The sequence below is a fragment of the Pinus tabuliformis genome, chromosome 4_1, assembly GCF_031772625.1.
Source record: "Pinus tabuliformis cultivar Carrire ecotype Pingquan chromosome 4_1, CPIR1, whole genome shotgun sequence".
Lineage (NCBI taxonomy): Eukaryota > Viridiplantae > Streptophyta > Pinopsida > Pinales > Pinaceae > Pinus > Pinus tabuliformis.
In genome coordinates, this window is record NC_142303.1 from 427,528,304 (window position 1) to 427,546,441 (window position 18,138).

General features: G+C 36.9%; 1 protein-coding gene and 1 pseudogene across 1 annotated transcript in view; both read left to right on the plus strand.

The window, feature by feature from the left end:
* Window positions 1–18,138, plus strand: part of LOC149176121 (L-arabinokinase-like) — a 474,339-nt gene that overhangs the window by 319,145 nt on the left and 137,056 nt on the right. The gene's annotated exons all lie outside the window — the stretch shown is intronic.
* On the plus strand, window positions 14,222–18,016 carry LOC149176123 (uncharacterized; annotated as a pseudogene).

Below are 18,138 nucleotides of genomic sequence, written 5' to 3' on the forward strand. Positions count from 1 at the left end.
AATATAGAGAGAAAAAACAGTACTAGATCCTAGATGCAATGGAGATACCTGCCATTATTTCAGAAATTCTAATACCATTCAAACCCTAGTAAGTGAACAAGATACCTGTGTTCAACAATACTCTACATTAAGCTATTACTAATGGCTGGAAATAAAATTTATGCAGGAAATAAAGCAGCTCACAACACTTCAGGAGAGTAACACTAGCAAGATTTCAACCCCAAAGTCTTTCTTTATTTGCACCAGAAAAAGTTTACAAGAGAGCTTTCTTCAGCACAAGACTCACAGATTGAATGATCTCAAATGACCCCTAGCACCCTATTTAAAGGAAAAATTCCCAACGGCTAGTTCGAGTGATCCATGTCAAAATGATTTCGACCGTCGATGAGGATCAAAACATCTTTTAATCTCATCCATCGAATTTTTAGATGCATTAAAAAATTGAAAATTTGCATTTATTTACTCAAAAATTTGACCTATTATTATTTTATTTTTTTTAAGTTTTTTATTTTATTTTATTTTTATTTTTTTTTATTTTTATTTATTTATTTTTTGATTTTTTAAAATTATTTATATCTTTTATTTTTTTTATTGTTTATTTTTTATTTTTTTAATTAATTTTTTATTTTTTATTATTATTATTTATTATTTATTTTTATTTTTAATTTTTAAATGGATCCTCAAACTTAGCCTTTGGAAAAATCACCTAGGACCTAGGACTTAGGACTTATGAGGGGATTAAAACATTTTCTAACCCTCAAGACACTTTACATCATGACTTTTACAATTTTACATCTCAAGGGGGAAAACCCATTTGACATAGACCCTCATAGACCACCCAGTTCTGCGACACAACTATAATCTAGCAGATCAACGCACTAGGATTCCCCTAAGATTCTAATGACAAAATTCATTCTGGCTTTGGGGTTAGGCTGAAGGAAAACTCTGCCGATCATGGATCGGTGAGACAAAAAACCTTCCGGAACGTAGATTATCACTAGAAAATTAGGTCCACCTAGGCAATTTACATACATGACTTAGCTCCGCCAAGACTATTTACAATTTACACATGCAGACTGGGTTTACAACATAATATGATCAAGACGACGATGACTGTTGAATGGCACGGACACATCAATCGAGAACTATCCCTTTTGCGAAGAAAAGGGGGTGTACTGCTATGGGAAGTTGACACGTAGTGGTCAACATCTGGCTCCACTTGGGGACACGTTGTTGCACTGCTGGAATGTGAGAATCCATAATCTGCATCCACGGAACACACAACAGAAAGAAGTAGCGTCCATCCAAAAATCATCATATAACATTTAAGCACATGAAAGATATAAGCTCTTCATTTATTAACAAGGAAAGTAAATCTAATCCTAAAACAGAAATAAAATACTGAAATAACAAGGAGTAGGGTTAGAAATACAATACAAAGGATGCCCTATGGCATCAGATATCATCTTTGAAGAACAGCTTGGGCTTTTGGCCATTCGCAGGTAGATCAAGTGGTTCGCCATCCAGTCTGCTCAAGTGGAATGAGTTTGGTCCAGCTATATCTCGAATGATGTAAGGTCCCAGCCACAAACTGTCGAACTTCTTATGTTTTCCTAGTTTCTCATTCTTGCGATCCCAAAGAAGTACCATATCTCCCACCTGCAAAGATCTAGATCGAGAGAATTTATCAAAGGTTTTCTTAATGTTAGATTGATTTTTACATATAACATCAAAAGCTGTCCTACGAGCTTCATCTAGCTCCACAATCTGATCTATTCTATTCTGAACAACATCTTTATTAGTAGAAAAATTCTGAAGGAGCTGATAAGTTGGCAATTTCAGGTGCACAGGTAAGGTTACATCCAAGCCATAAATTAATTCAAAGGGAGATTTACCAGTAGCTTTCTTCTTAGTGATTCTATTTGCCAATAAAGCATACTTGATTTTTCTATCCCATGATCTCTTATTATCTCCTACTATCTTCTTGATAATGGTTGTGAGATTCTTGTTACTTGATTCAGCCAGACCATTACCCTGAGGATAGTAATTTGATGAATGAGATAAGATAATGCCATATTTGAAACAGAAAGATGAAAACTCTGAAGAACTAAAAGCCTTGGCATTATCAGTAGTGATCTTAGCAGGGACACCAAATCTAGTAATGATGTTATTTTCAGTAAAATCCATAATAACCTTTTCAGTGGCATTCTTAGCAAGAATGAATTCAACCCATTTAGTGAAATAATCCGTAGCAGTGAAAATCCATGAGTAGCCATTGCTATAATTTTCATGGAACTTCCCTATGAAGTCCAGACCGCAATGCTAAAAAGGTGCCTCTACAATGACAGGTTGTAGGGGTAGGGCAGCAAGCTTCTGTTTCCCAGTGAATAGTTGACAGGCTTGACAAGTTCTAACAAACTTATGCACATCAGAAAAAATTGAAGGCCAATAATAACCAGCTCTCAGGATTTTGTGGGCGGTAGTTCTTGCAGCAAAATGACAACCACAAAATCCTGAATGAAACTCAGAGATTAATTTCTTGGACTCAATGTCATCAACACACCTAAGCACTATGCCCTCAGGATTTCTCCACCTAAGGCAATCCTTCATAAGGAAGTACTTAGTGGCTTTTAGTCTAAGAGCCCTTATCTTATGAGTAGCTAAATGGTTAGGACATGCAAGATTCATCAAGTAATAAACTATGTCCTTGTACCACTCATGCTCTCCTAATCTTTGCAACTCAGGCGAAGATAGATCGCTAAGACAAAATAAACCAAGAGTCTTTTTGTTACCTTCAGTCAACATTTGAGCCAAACCTTGGCCTTTGACTAGCTTGGTGGGTCTGATCTCTAAATCATATTCTTGTATTTTAGTAACCCACCTAGTGCGAGTCCCTAAGCAATCAGTTTGAGTTAATATATCTTGAACAGCAGAATGTGGGACGAAAGCAATGATTTTAGAATAACCCACATAAGTTTTGAAGTGCTTAAGAGACTTGACCAAGGCATAAGCTTGCTTTTCCATGGTATTGTACTTCAACTCAGAATTTTGAAGCGCTCTACTCATGAAAGCAATAGGCTGCTCATGACCATCTTTATTCTTTTGTAATAGGGCACTAGCAATGGTATCTTCGTAAGCGAAAGAAAAAATCATGAAATCCTTGGAATAATCAGGACTAACTAAGACAGGAGCTTTTGTAGTAGTGCATTTGATTTCTTGAAAAGCCTTTTTGCCATCTTCTTGCCAAACAAATTTTGCATCTTTATTTAGAAGACTTTGAATAGGCTTAGCTATTTCTGCGTAATTTGGAATAAACCTTCTAAGAAAATTTGTCTTTCCAAGGAAAGACTGAAGGGATTTAAGATTATGAGGAAGGGGAATCTTTGGATTGCTTCAATTCTTTCAGGATCAATCTTGATTCCATCCTTAGAAATGATATGGCCAAGTAATTTCCCTTCGGTTACTCGAACAACAGACTTAGCTGGATTCAAAGAAATCCCGTATTCTCTACATCTATCGAAAACCTGCCTAAGATGATTTACATGACTGATACCATCTTTAGAAAAAATAGTGAGATCATCTTTGTAAATCTCAATAAATTTCCCGATTAACCCCTTGAAGGCATAATCCATAGCCCTTTGGAATGTAGCCCCAGTGTTGGTTAATCCAAACGACATTCTGATGTATTCAAAGGTACCCCATGGCATGGTGAATGTGGTTTTATGATGATCTTCCTTTTTAACCCATCCCTGATTGTACCCAGAAAAACCATCTAGCAACGACATCATTCCAGAACCGGTTACTCTTTGCAACAAAGTCTCCATGTTTGGCAAAGGGTAATTATCGTTCTTGCATGCTAGATTAAGGTTTCGAAAATCGACACAAAGCCTTATCGTACCATTCTTTTTCCTAACAATCACCAAATTTGAACACCATGTCGAATGCCTTGTTTGAGCGACAATTCTTGCTGCAAGCATTTTTGCAAGCTCTTTTTGAACCAAAGGGGCTAATTTAGGATAAATTTGCCTAAGTTTCTGGCGAAAGGGTTTAACATTTTCATCTTTTAAGGGGATAGTATGTTACATGACATCTTCCCTATAGCCCTTTAATTCATCATAAGAAAAAGCTAAAACATCTCGATATTCATGAAGTAAATTAGTTAACTTCTTTCTTTCCTCCACACTAATACCTTTACCAATTTTAACAGTCTTTGGGTTTCCAGAAGTACCAATGTTTATCTCGAGATATTCGCCTGGGTCCATCTTATTTTCTACTCTCAACTTCGTGGCATCATGCCGATCAAAATGTTGCTCTAAGGCAACCACATTCCTAGGAGTAGGATTTATGATATGCTCATGTTTTAAAGATCCATCCTCCTCAGAATCTATCCGGAAATCTTCAAACTCATCCAAACTATTAAGAAAACGAATGACTTGCTTTTCATCATTAAAGACTTGCCAATGATCTGAATTATGTGGAACAGATGGTCTAAATATTACTTCCATTTTGATCTTTTCCTTAATTAGCTCATTAGATAACTGGAAAGTAGTAGCAGCTACAGCAAGTTCATCTGCCAGACTATTTTGCTCTCTTGGGATAGCTTTGAGGTCAAGGGCATCAAGCTGATGCACCAGAATCCAACATGCAATTGTTCAATTTATATCCATTAACTAACAAGGTGATAAAGAAATGTTGGTGATCTTTGTTATCAGCATCTAAGCTTTGCAAATATATGGTAGCATCATGATAGTCAACTTCCTGAGTCTTCTGTTGAGAAGTATTTACTTGAGGACCTTGAATAGCTTTTAGTAACTTGTCTCTTTGGGAAGGGATTTTAGCAATCTCGGAGACAAGAACCTAGATTTTCGCATTGTTGAACCAACTTCCCAAATCGATATCTAATCCAGAGTTTAAACCAGGGTTAAAGGTTTGAGGGGGAATTTGATTCCCGCTCTGATCTTTATCCCTTCTTTGCTAGGTCAAACCTTTATCTCTAGCAATTTCCATGATTTGCTCGGGAGAGGGATTTTCACCATATAACCTTGCCAAAATGTCATCTTCATTTTCAAGGTTATTTATACTAAAAGCTGATGAAGGATTCATGACATCATGACTATTTTCCTTGACCTCTATCCAATCATCCATAGACAAAGGAAACTTGCTACCTACCACATTTATTTGATCACCTATCCCAAACATTCCATTATCCAAGATTCTTCTAACGATAGGGCAAGTGGCTTCTTCATGAAGAGCATCACAAACCCGACAGTAAGGAGGAGCACTATCAACCAAATTAGCTAATGGATTAGGAGGTCTCTGCTCACTAGACTGACCCTTCTTTTGCCAATTGTTATTTCTCTTATTATTATTTTGAGGTTGAAAGTTTTGCGTTTGCGCTATTTCCATTTGGACCAACCTATTCTGCAAAGTGGCTATCTCCTTATTATGATTAATTTCCATGGTTTCAATCTTTTGGAGCAATTTGAGAACAAGTTCGCTTTCAGGCTCTTGAACTGCTTTTCCTTTAGGTTCTTTTAGTTTCGTAGCAGCCCTATCGAAACCTGGGATCTTAGACTTCCTAGATGCCACCTTGTCCTTTTCAAACTCGATAGCTAAGGCTTGGCAAGCCCTATAATCATTAAGTCTAGCACGCCTCAATTCGTAAGATGGCTTAGGACTAAAGGCATCAATGTAAAAATCTCGAAGAGATTTGTCGGTAGGTTTATAGTCTTGAGGTAATTTTTTAATAATATCATTAAATCTTTTATTAAATTCTTCAGCGGTTTCATGCTCTCTTTTTTTGATTATGTCGATAAGCTTTCACAAGGTGTCTTCCTTCTCTCTTATCTACATACTTTTCCTTAAAGGCATTAACAATCGATTGTAAGGAAGCAAATGAATTTTGAGGCTTTTCTGTAAACCAATCTAAAGCATCACCCTCCAAGGTTAGAACAAAAAGGGTCATTTTAACATCTTCATGATTAAAATCAGCGGCCCTTGCGTACTTCCCCAGCCATGAACTAAAAGCTTTCAGATGTGAATTAGCACTGATTGCGTTATCTCCCTGAAAGATAGGCAATTTATCCATTCCATGTTTTGGAATATCATTGGGATAACCCTGAATGTTAGCAAAGTTACACAGGGTGAATATGTCCATGATGTCGTGCTCAACTGGACTAGTAAAAAGTAAATGGATATCAGAGAGGGCTTCTTGTCCGAGGTTAACAAGAAGTGTACGAGAAGAGAGTTTGTGTAATCGTATCCTGAGGGCCCTTTCCAGATCAGGAGCAGGATTGCATAGACTGCTTGGATGTCTTCTAGTATACACTCTTGTAGATAATATATGAAGTGGAGTCGCCACCCGGACAAGAAGTGAAACACGGAAAGCTCGAAATGAAAGGACCAAGGGCAGAAAAAACTTTGTCCCCAGCAACGGCGCCAAAAAATGTTGTCGCATAGATTGTCACGACAACGCTCAGACCGAGGGTTGTCACCCTGATCCCCGATCTCTCTGTTTAAGCCTGTCTCCCGCGGCTAAGGGGGGTAGACCCTACGGGATAATGAATGACCAACTGGGGACCAATTGGATTGGGAGACACGAGGGAAAACAAGCACTAAATTGATGTTATTAATTTAATAAACCAGTGCCTTATGAAATAAATGATTAAACGATTATTTATCAAATGTTGCAGAAATATGAGCTCATTAACAATCATTTACCATCAAATAACTCAAACAAAGGATAACTTTTGCCAAATGCGAGATAATCGATAAATGCTCGATGGCTTAACGATATTCCAACAATTAAAATATGAAAGATTAAATACTTTAAATAACCACGTAATTTTAAATTCTAAACATAGATCACATTCATATAGCTAATCTCTAAATGATCATTTAAGCATGTTTAACCACATGAAAATGATAAACATTAATACCACATCAAAAATTTTAGCCTCAGCAGAAAAGGTATATTGCAAACATAACAAATCCCTGAGCCAAGACTGAAACTGGCAAAAAATTTCCAGAATTTTTTTTTTTTATGTTTTCAAATAAAACAAAACTAGGCTAACTAAAGTCTAAATAAATGAAACTTTTAAATCTAAATAAAATTCTAAACAAAATAGAAGGTCTAAAGGTTACTTTTTATGCTTTTTGAGATTTTAATATCTTTTTCATATTAAAAAAAACACCTAAAATCTAAATCAACCTAAATGAAAAGTTTTTTTTTTTCTTTTTTTTAACATTTTCTAGCTAAAATTGGAATGAAACTAAAATTTAATAGAACTAAATTAAATCTAAGCTGCTGAAACTAAAGCTAAGACTAAAGCGTGAAGAAAAAAAGTAAAGAATTCAAATTAAAGAAGTGAACTGATATTTATCTCTTAGACCCCAAATGCATAAGATATAAAGAATATTTTGTTTCACGCAGGCCTGGAAATTAGATGTCCCATTTGCTTGCAGGTTTCAGGAGTTGCCAAGGCTGCGTGGAGCTCGTGCGGCAGAAGGAGGAGAGGAGGTTCCACGGACAGGTTAGCAGGATGATGGACACACGACAGCTGCGGATTTTCAGTGGTAATGTGAGAATGCTGGTTGCATGATTTCTGAGGCGGAGAGGGTCCAACACAGATGGGGAAGGAACATAACAACGAGGAGATGAGGGATGGCAAAGGAAAGCTGGACGCAGGTAAAATATTTTTGCAGGTGCAGACAACGGCTTGCAGCAGCGTGAAGGAGAACTGGAACGGAAGAAATAAAGAAAAAAAAACATTAAGTGTAGAGAGCCATGGGTTTAGTGGACTGATTTGAAAAAGGCAGATGTGTGGAGATATCTGTAGGTTAGAGCGAAGAGGCGCGTGAAGCCAAAATAGACAGCGAAATGTAGCATGGGGAATGAAATCATGTGGATGCTTAAAGGGAAACGCAACTTGAGGGCAGCGTTTTGGATGCAATGTGATGAGGAATGAACAACTATTGCGTGGGATTGGAGGATCGATTGTGTGAGGGTTAAGATGGATGCAACTGCGAGTGGAGAGAAGATAGTCAAGTGAAGAGAAGTAATGCTTGAAAAATTGATGGGGAGCCTGTTGCAGGCATAGTCACCAGATTCGCCGAATTTCAACCATTAAATTCGAAATTCGGCGAATTTCAATGACAAACGAACATATTCGTTCGAGTTCGCCGAATTTAATGGCGAACTCGAATTTCAAGCCGAATTCGATTTTTTTTCGAACAAAATCGCCTGACATTCGTTGAAATTCGCCAGACGTTCGATTAAATTCGCCTACAGTTCGATTAAATTCGTTTTTTTCCCGCGCGTTTTAGGCTTTAGGTTGCGGCCCGCGGGTTTTATTGCTCGCCGGTTTCTTTGTTCCATTGTTTGGGTTACAACTTGTGCGAAGGGTTTCATTTCGTTGGCACCGGCGGTCCAGACTCACCAGACTCCATACTCCAGTCACGACTCACAACAAAACACAGTTTTAATGCATCTATCTAATTACCGTGAATGAATACTAATTTACAGTGTAAAATGATGTGTATTCTCGTCAGTGTGTAATTTCTAGTCTGCAGATAGAATCATGTGTCTTGTCTGTTATGCATGATGTAATTTATGAAACAGTTTATGAAAATATTTCAGTATTGCCTGGAATATTACAGACTAGGCTGTGGGAATGTTGCAGAAGGGCTTATCTTGTTTATAAGCTTCAGCCTTCACCTTTGGAAAGACTTTCTCGTTATGTAGTTTTGAAGTCTTATAATGATTTTTTGTATTTCATGGTGTAAGTGAACCGTTCATCAACTAAATTTTGTGTAATCTATGTGAATGGATTAATATGCATTGCCCATTATGTAGTTTCTGTGGGATTGGATATTAGTACTGAATCGTAAAACAAGAAGGAAATAGGTACTAAAACCTACAGGCTGTCAGTAACCACAAAAAGCTTAATTCGATAGATTCAAATTGCTCATTGTTGTGTGTTAACTCTTAGCTTTTTTTTTTTTAATTTGAGTTTGGAAACCTTGTATCACCCATATTGGACAATGAAAATTCTTTAAAACTGTTTTTGTATATTTTTTTATGCCAATCTATCTTTAAAAGATTGAATTATTTTAAGATTCAGATGTATTTTATTTTTTGAACAGTTATGAATGGTTGCTCACAGGACTTGCTGCCATACCATTTCTCATATGCATATCTATCTTTAATATACATTTTTTTTTTCGAATTTCTATATGTCGAATTTTATGTCGAATTTTATCGACAAAATTTTAGTTGCCGAACTTTATTCGAATTTCATGGTCGCCGAACTCAAACTCGAACTCGAACTTGGTGACTAAGGTTGCAGGCCCAGGGCAGTGTACACCCTTTTTAAAAAAAAAAAAATTCGAAAAACTTTCCTGCAAAATTGAAACCCTGGGCAACAGTAAACAGCCTGAAAGGAACTGAAATCTCTTTGATAAACCCTGCAAGAACTGATCCTAAAGCCAGATCTTGCCCTCTAGGGTCTAGATCTAGCTTCAAACAAAATTTTATTCTCAGACCTGCAACCTGCAATGGCAAAACAATCACCCAGAATATATTGCAAAAGATAAAACCCTAAAAAATTAGCTACAAAATTTACAGCTTTGTGACTCTGCAATAACCAGATTTGTCAGTAACCCTCCATAATATTTTCAGAATATCAGATTTACTATGAGATGCTTTAGAAAAAACTCTCATGCAACTTAAAAATAAACTCTAAATGATAAACCCAGAATCAAAACTGGCTGGGCTCTACAAGGGAGTGCTTTGCGTGAATTGGCTGGTTCAGCCGAGAACTTCCCCAAACGCCCACTGATTTTCTCACTAAGAGTTTCCTGCACAACTCACTTCAACCATCAATAAAGTGAGAAAAACAGTACTAGATCCCAGATGCAATGGAGATACCTGCCATTATTTCAGAAATTCTAATACCATTCAAACCCTAGTAAGTGAACAAGATACCTGTGTTCAACAATACTCTACATTAAGCTATTGCTAATGGCTGGAAATAAAAATTATGCAGGAAATAAAGCAGCTCACAACACTTCAAGAGAGTAACACCAGCAAGATTTCAACCCTCAAGACACTTTACATCATGACTTTTACAATTTTACATCTCAAGGGGGAAAACCCATTTGACATAGACCCTCATAGACCACCCAGTTCTGCGACATAACTATAATCTAGCAGATCAACGCACTAGGATTCCCCTAAGATTCTAATGACAAAATTCATTCTGGCTTTGGGGTTAGGCTGAAGGAAAACTCTGCCGATCATGGATCAGTGAGACAAAAAACCTTCCGGAACGTAGATTATCGCTAGAAAATTAGGTCTACCTAGGCAATTTACATACATGACTCAATTCTGCTAAGACTATTTACAATTTACACATGCAGATTGGGTTTACAACATAATATGATCAAGACGACGATGATTGTCGAATGGCATAGACACATCAATCGAGCATTATCCCTTTTGCGAAGAAAACGGGGTGTATTGCTATGGGAAGTTGACACTTAGTGGTCAACAATATCTATCTACTAGCGGAATTAAACAGATATCATGTCATAAAAGTTCATGTTTATATATATGGTCATTCTAAAATTGTTCAGAGTTTCTGATTTAAAGTAAAGTAAATATATGCAAAACATGGTTTAAAGTTCTTCAAAATTGATACAAGTTGGGGTATTTTTGACATATGATCTCCGTATCTTCCCAAGTCGCTGATCCATAACATACATCCTCTACATAACTTCAAGTACTTGGTTTATCCTTTCTGTTTTCCTATCAGTTTCAGGATGATAAGCTGTGCTTAAATTTAATTGAGTTCCTATGTTTTGTTTACAACATAAAATATGTAGCTTTATGACCTTTTCTTGCTTCTTATTTTTCCATAATATTACTTATGACTACTTGTACTAGCTTTAATATTTGTTCTACAAATTCACTATCTCATAGGTATTATTGTGGTATTTGGATCTTGCCATGACCTCTAAAGAGTCCAATTCGCTAGATCCTTCGTACCTTTCCATTGTACCTCTAGTGTCTATATTACTAATATAACATTCAACATGTATTTCCATGGTTGTTTTAGATTTATGCCTCACTTTGCTATAGAAGCACCTTTGCCTCCCTTGTCCGTATACTTCTGTTTGCCCATCATTTTCATCAAGTCAATGCTCTCAGACTTTATCATAACGGAGGATAAGGCATATAACCTACTAATTGAAATCAATTGTATTGCTATGTCGATATTATTTTATATTTCAAACAAATTATCCATTAAGTCCCAATCTTTATCCTTTATTCAAGATATACCAGCCATTTAGTTTAATTGGAAGTGTTCTTTTAAGGAAATCTCTCTCTATGTCCTGAGATTCATGGTAAAAGGCTTCAACATATCGGAATTGCCTTCAAACACTGAGGATTCATTAATGTCTTCTCTCACTGCTTCTACAGAAGGGCTGAGAGATTCTTTAGTATCAGAATGTACATTCTGAAATTCTTTCCCCAAAATACTATTTTTGTAAAATCTCAATTCTATGAGTGTTAACATGAAACAATAATCTTCTGTCCCCAGAAATGCTAGGAGCACTATCTTCATCTCTTCAATTACCACACATTGAATCAAAATCACTAGAATTTTTCAACTCAGAGTATCACTTTTGTTTTAATTTATGTGCTGCCTATGTAGATAATTGTGTCTTGCATATCAGCTCAGCCATTTTCTGCTCATGAAATTTAAGATTCTTTGAATGCTTAGTCAAAGAGTTTAGAGGTGCAAAATCATCCTTTATTTTATTTTTATTTTTATTTTTATTTTTTTTCATGAAATATAATATAATATGAAACATCTCCCTTCACGAAAATTTTAAATTCTACCTAGATCCATTAAATTTCACATTAGAAGAGTCCAAATCAACCATTTTTGTCTTTTCCTAATTTTAGTGCTCACAGGGTACAAGGAATGCGACAGTTACTGTTGAGAGTGTATATTTTACTTGCTGAGGGTGTTATTTCTACAGGGTAAGGTAACATATGGATTCGAGAATTTGACAAAAATACAGAGTATCTAAGAAGTAATGAAGAACACATCCACTGTAACAGGGATTGCCTCTTTAAACTTATTGCAATAATCCATGAAATTGAAAATCAGATAACATCACAGATTGCAGAATTCAAAAGGTTTTTGGTGGACTTAAAATATCAATAGACAATTGAGAATGCTTAATGCAACCTTCTCCAGAATTTGACACTTTAAACTAAATAACGTTGACCAGTCAATAACCTCGAACCAAGGGCTTCTGCGAACTCGTAAGGAGCAGTTCTATAGAAGGACGCATCAATTTATAAGAAAATGGTACTCATGAGTTCGGAAGCTAAACTAGCAAGTACAGGTTTGGGAATGCTACCACCCACTATGCTTTTTTTTTTAGGACTATTTTTAAAAATAAAGGCATGTTTTATAAGATATATTGTATAAAGAAGCACAGGGTAATTTTGCAGAAGGTTAAAACTAATTTGTGTTTTGGGCCTATATCAGGGTCTATGGACTATGCAACTGAAATTTTGAAACTATATAAAACGATATCATGTGCAATCTCTGCTGTAGCCTTTTGCCATAACAATTTAATAATCAGGGTTCTGAACTTTGGATGAAACTAGATTCATGGTACAATATCCTCATGTTTCTATATGTAATTTATTCTGATAACACATGTAAATATGGCAATGCATTGCAATTTTATATAAAATACAAAATCCTAATATTTCTTTTGGTATATTGATTGACATGCTTCCTAGTGGTTATAACTATAGGCTCTATTTTCTTTATGGATTGATGCTTTTTAAATTCTAGGGCAACAACACTTAGCAAATTTCTTTGGGTTGGCGCTTAAGTGCTGATGTCCAAACATTTTGGCAATCATCTCCCCTGAAATTCCTGTGTACTGATTTATAGGGCTCCCACACTTAACTATTATCTTTGGAATGGTTGGAAATGACACGTTGAGACTATACAAATGGTTCTAGAACTGCCGGGCTTTTATTTCCTGGTCCATTTTTTTTACTTAACTGCTGAGCACTAATTTTCCAAGCACCTGATAGTGAAACTTCTGAACTTGTAGTTTCTCGTGCCCATTGCAAGGTGTAAATTATACTTTAAAGTTATGAACTCGGGGCCTCTTCTTTGCAGCCTCAAAACTGTTCATCCTATCGACAAGCAACAAATTATGAGCTGGATGATTTTAAGCATTAGAATATTTTACGCCATTTAAGACGGTGAATTCGTGTTGGCATCTATAATTTTTTTATTAATAGTAAATGATTATTGTTTCTTTTTTTAATGTGTGTGTGTCTATATATATATTGGTTTACTGACGAGTTTACCTAGTAATAAGGTACTTCAACAGCTTCCAATAGAAATTTCTCTCTATTTCAACAATTTCCAACATGGTTCGGATTCTGTTCAGAGGGCTTTCGCTCCTTAATAAAAATATGTTGCAAACAGTAGAAATCCATATAGGGCTTGCTAATATTTGAATGGTTGTTGAATAATCGAAACTCTGATGTACCCACCTGTTCTCTTTCCCACGTGAACATTACTTGCCCTCAGAAGCGCAAGACCTACGCTGAGCTCTATTTCCGTGTCTCGAGAAAGCAAGCACAAGTCTTCGGTGTTCAGCCTATCTATTGTGTGTGAGCCAAGGAAAAGAAGTGGTGAACAGTAAGCGCAGTTCCCGATGGTTTGGTGGAGGTGGTCGGGTTCCAACCTGGCCTGCTCCATTTTAATACAAAGGTGGGCACGATTTGATATGGTAGCATTTTATATAATGATTTTTGGAAGGTTGGTGGTTCAAACCTCCACCGGACCTTTCTGCCTTCTACACGGTTATCATATGACATAAATTGTGCATATTTTGATATGGTAAGTTTAACGCTGGATGTAGTTGGATATATATCGTATGATATATTTACGATATAATATATCATATAGGTTTATAACATTACCACGTCAACATCATTCTTATTCCCGGTGGTTACATATATTTGACACCTGAACCTTAATAAAATTATTTCCTCGGTCACGTAACCCAAGTTTGGTACGCGCGTCTACATAATAACACGCTGCCATTTTTTTTTACGGAGGTGATTGGTGTCTGGTTGTTTTATGATATTCCCCGTGGCTCAACGCTTAGTTTGTTAACTGAATACTTGACACCGCACGCAAAACCTTTTCGGTGGCCCGTATTGCTGTAGAAACATAACGCATCCACCTTCTTTGCCTTATTGCTTTGGAAAATGGTGCGAGTATTGAAGCTAACGTGTGATCTTGTAATCTGGCGGTGCAGCGGAACTCTCTGGCACCCAAGACTATTTTCCGCCTTCGCACTTGATAGATTGATAAAACCCAGTGTTAATGACAAGCCTCTTTCAGATAAAGAACAAAAGAATCCGTAAAAAATGGAAAGGCGACTCCCCTTCCGGCTTTTGCTTCACCGACTTTGTACACTACGCCGCAAACTACCGCCATTCCTTACGTTTCCTCGTCTTTAACCACATCTCCTTATGTTATCAATCATAAAAGACGCCAACCTCCCCCTTCCGCTGTGCAGAAATTTGAAGCCAAAGATGCTCCTTGCCAAAATGGTTTTCATGTTGTTAACGGAGCTCAAGAATGTGATAATGAAAGCAGGGTGAACGATGAAAATAGGGCAACTGGAGAAATTAGTGTCTAGGATGAAAAATTGGTAAATGGAGAACTTAGGATTCAGGATGAAAACAGGGTTAATGGAGAAATTATTGTTCCAGATGGAAACAAGCTTATAGGAAAAGGCGTTATGAGAGAATATAATTCTGTAAACCAGGAAGCCAAGGGAGCTTTGAGCGAAACTTATTTGAAATTCTCTCACGTAACTGAAAACACACTGGTGAAAATAGAAAATAAGGGATTAAAAGGGGGGAAGTCAAGGGCTTGTTGAAGGAAATTGATTTGCAATGCGGCCGAATCCATGAGAAAATGTTTGTTGAAGTTGGAAATAAATTGAAATTGTATTCGTCACTGGGGGCTTTTTTGATTCCAAGAGAGTATTTGACCTCAAACGAAACATCGATGGAGTTTGCTTCATCCAATGGTAAAGATTGCAACAGGAGGATTACAGTTCCAGGTAGGAATGAAGATGAGTCCATAGGCAGTTTAAATGAAGCTTATGAGTATAATTTGGCAGAAGGTGAAGACTACTCGGAAAGTAATGCAGAGGAAGTGTTTCAGAGGTCTCCAGGTGATGCCGATTGTACTCCAAGGACAACTCAAAGTGTTTTTTTTAATGCCAAGGATGATCTCTCCACTGAATATTTATCACTGCAAAGTCAGACCTGGGAGAGCTACAACTCAAGGATGCAATATGAAATTGATGCGTTGAGATAAAAAATGTATATAGAGATAGAAAGAAGCACGAGGGCCGAAGAAGCTTTATTTCTCTTGCAGAATTGGTGGCAAGAAATGTTAGAGAAGTTTTCATTGATTGGCAATAATTCTCAAGACATTCTCTATTTGGAAATATATGCCATATTTGCCATTCAAAGATGGCAAATATGCAAAGTTTGCTCATTTATATACCATGTAAAGGTGAATATATCAAAAGGCATTGAGTGCAATACATATCAACAACAAATTACATAATCAATGAGGCTCTAAATGGTCTTTAGGTCCAAAAACAATGCTACAAGCTATGGGGCCACTGGCCTACTACAAGTCTACATATTAGTGATCAACATGATCAAACTTAGTTGGTTGAGTCTTGACTCTCAAACTTTTCAATTGCTTGAGTCACAAACTTCTCAACTGGTTGAGTGACTTGAGTCTCGAACTTATGAAGGTATTATGCCCTAATATGCCCTATTACTTCATTTTGTGCTCTACATGGCTTTACATGGCCTCCTATCCTAGCCAAGTGTTGTTTGAACCTGTAAATACCCCTTCCTTCAATAAATTTTTGGCAATATCTGCAGATCATTTTGCCATCAATCATATCACAATGGGGCCATGCAATATCCTTGGCTTTTGGAAGTATGGTGGCTACTACTCAGCCCAAATTCTTTGTTGTTCCACTACTCGAGCAAAAAATCAACACTCTCCAAGCTTCACAATGAAGCTAACAAAAACTCTAAATGAGATGTGTGAGGCAAATGAGAGGGGAGACATCCTCTCAAATGCTTGGAGGGGTCGTTTTTGGAAGGAAACAATCCCTAGTTTCCCTCAAAATCGCTTGAAAATCCGTGAAACACACTGAAGTTTGTCTGTGGCTGACTAGGTAATAAACTGGATGGTTTATGACCGAATCGACCGATTTATGGGAAAAATGGCTGGTTCCATCATAAACTAGCCGATTTATGGCCAATCAAATCCAAAAAACACCTTGCAGCCCTAGATGATCTGATTAACCGGTTTGAAGGCACGGCCTAATGAATCGGCTGGTTTGACCGGTTTATAGTTTGAACTGGCCGGTTTTGAATAGTAAGGTATAAATAGGTCATTCGACCTCCATCCAAGAGGCAATTCAGATCTGATCATATAATACAGTTTCTTCTAGCCATTCGAGGGAGTCTATGAGAGCAGGATGAAGAAGATTAAGGAGCTGAACAAAGTATCTAAGTTTTGTGAAAGGGGCCGAAATTTTCTGTGATATTTCTCATCTCTAAGTACGACAAATCTCTGTGAAATCCTTGAGGCATATTTTGTGTGAAAGGTCTGAGACTCCTGAGGCATATTCTGTGTGAAAGGGCTGAGACTCCTAAAGCATATTCTTTGTGAAAGGGCTGAAGCTTCTGTGGTATATTCTTTGTGAAAGGTTGAAATTTAGACCTCTATTATAGACCCCTTGACCGAGTTGACTAGGAGCAGTTTGAGGAGGGCTTGACTTGGACTCTTGGTGGACAACTTTGCTGGTCAGTTTGTCTATTGTCTTGATTTTGATGTCTCTCTTGTTGAATTGATTCTTTTAAGGAATGATTTGTTGGGATTTCCCCCATGTGGATTTTCCCAGGGTAAAAACTTGTGCTATTGTGTGGTTATCTCTTTATGATCCTTATGGCGTTTTTGTTTTTGCTTTATGATGGAAAAGTTCACAAGAAAAAGATTAAATTAATGGAAATCATAAGAAGTAATTATTAGTTTAGAGGATGCCCAACAATATTCAACCCTAGGGCCCTACTAATGCTAGGTAATTAATGGTGATGTTTAAGAAATTACCATTAACTGTTTTAGAATGTTTGAGAGTGGTTCCAAGGTGACATTATCCTCAAAAACATGTCTCTCCATCAAAGGTGCTATGAATAGTTAAAGGGGCATGTCTCTCAAGACCCTCACATACCTATCCAGGTCACAAATGACTGACATGGTGTCAACTTAATGCTACTAAGGGGTAGTCAGTTGTGCCATAAGGGCAAGGACTATTCTAGAATGGGGACTAGGAGGATGGGCCATGACTGACCACAAAGGGTTTGGAGATACCACCTAGGTCAATCACTTTTATATAGATCATCTAAGCATGGCCTAATGCAAGTGCAAATATAGTCACACTTTAGGCTGATGATGATATAATAGCACAAAATATTGTGGTGGAACATTTGATCATGGTACTATGATCTCTAACATCATCGAGATAGACACAATCATCTGTACATATGATGGGTCACGTTTGGCGAGAAAACATGAGGTGCCCTCAAGTGAATATGAGGTGTAACACTGTCCTTTACTATTTTAACACAAAACAGGGAAGTCTCTTTTTGTTTTTTATTTATAATTTAGGGCCTCTGTTTTGTTTGCTGATTTTATGTGATTTCTACAAGAAAGAAGATTTACTACCCCTGAAAGATAGCATGCACTAACTTCAAAGTGAGAAGAAACATGCGGGGTGACAGTGGCTTATATCCTATAGTTATTGGGACTCTAATTACCTTTTGCAGGACAGGAATTTCCTGGTGATAACATAAATTAAATAAAAATGAAAACTGAAGAAATTATAATCATAATAATGATTTTTTTTGAAACATTTTTAACTATCAATTAGGTTGGATCTGGCCTTTTTGTATCTCCTCTTTATATCGAAAATTCA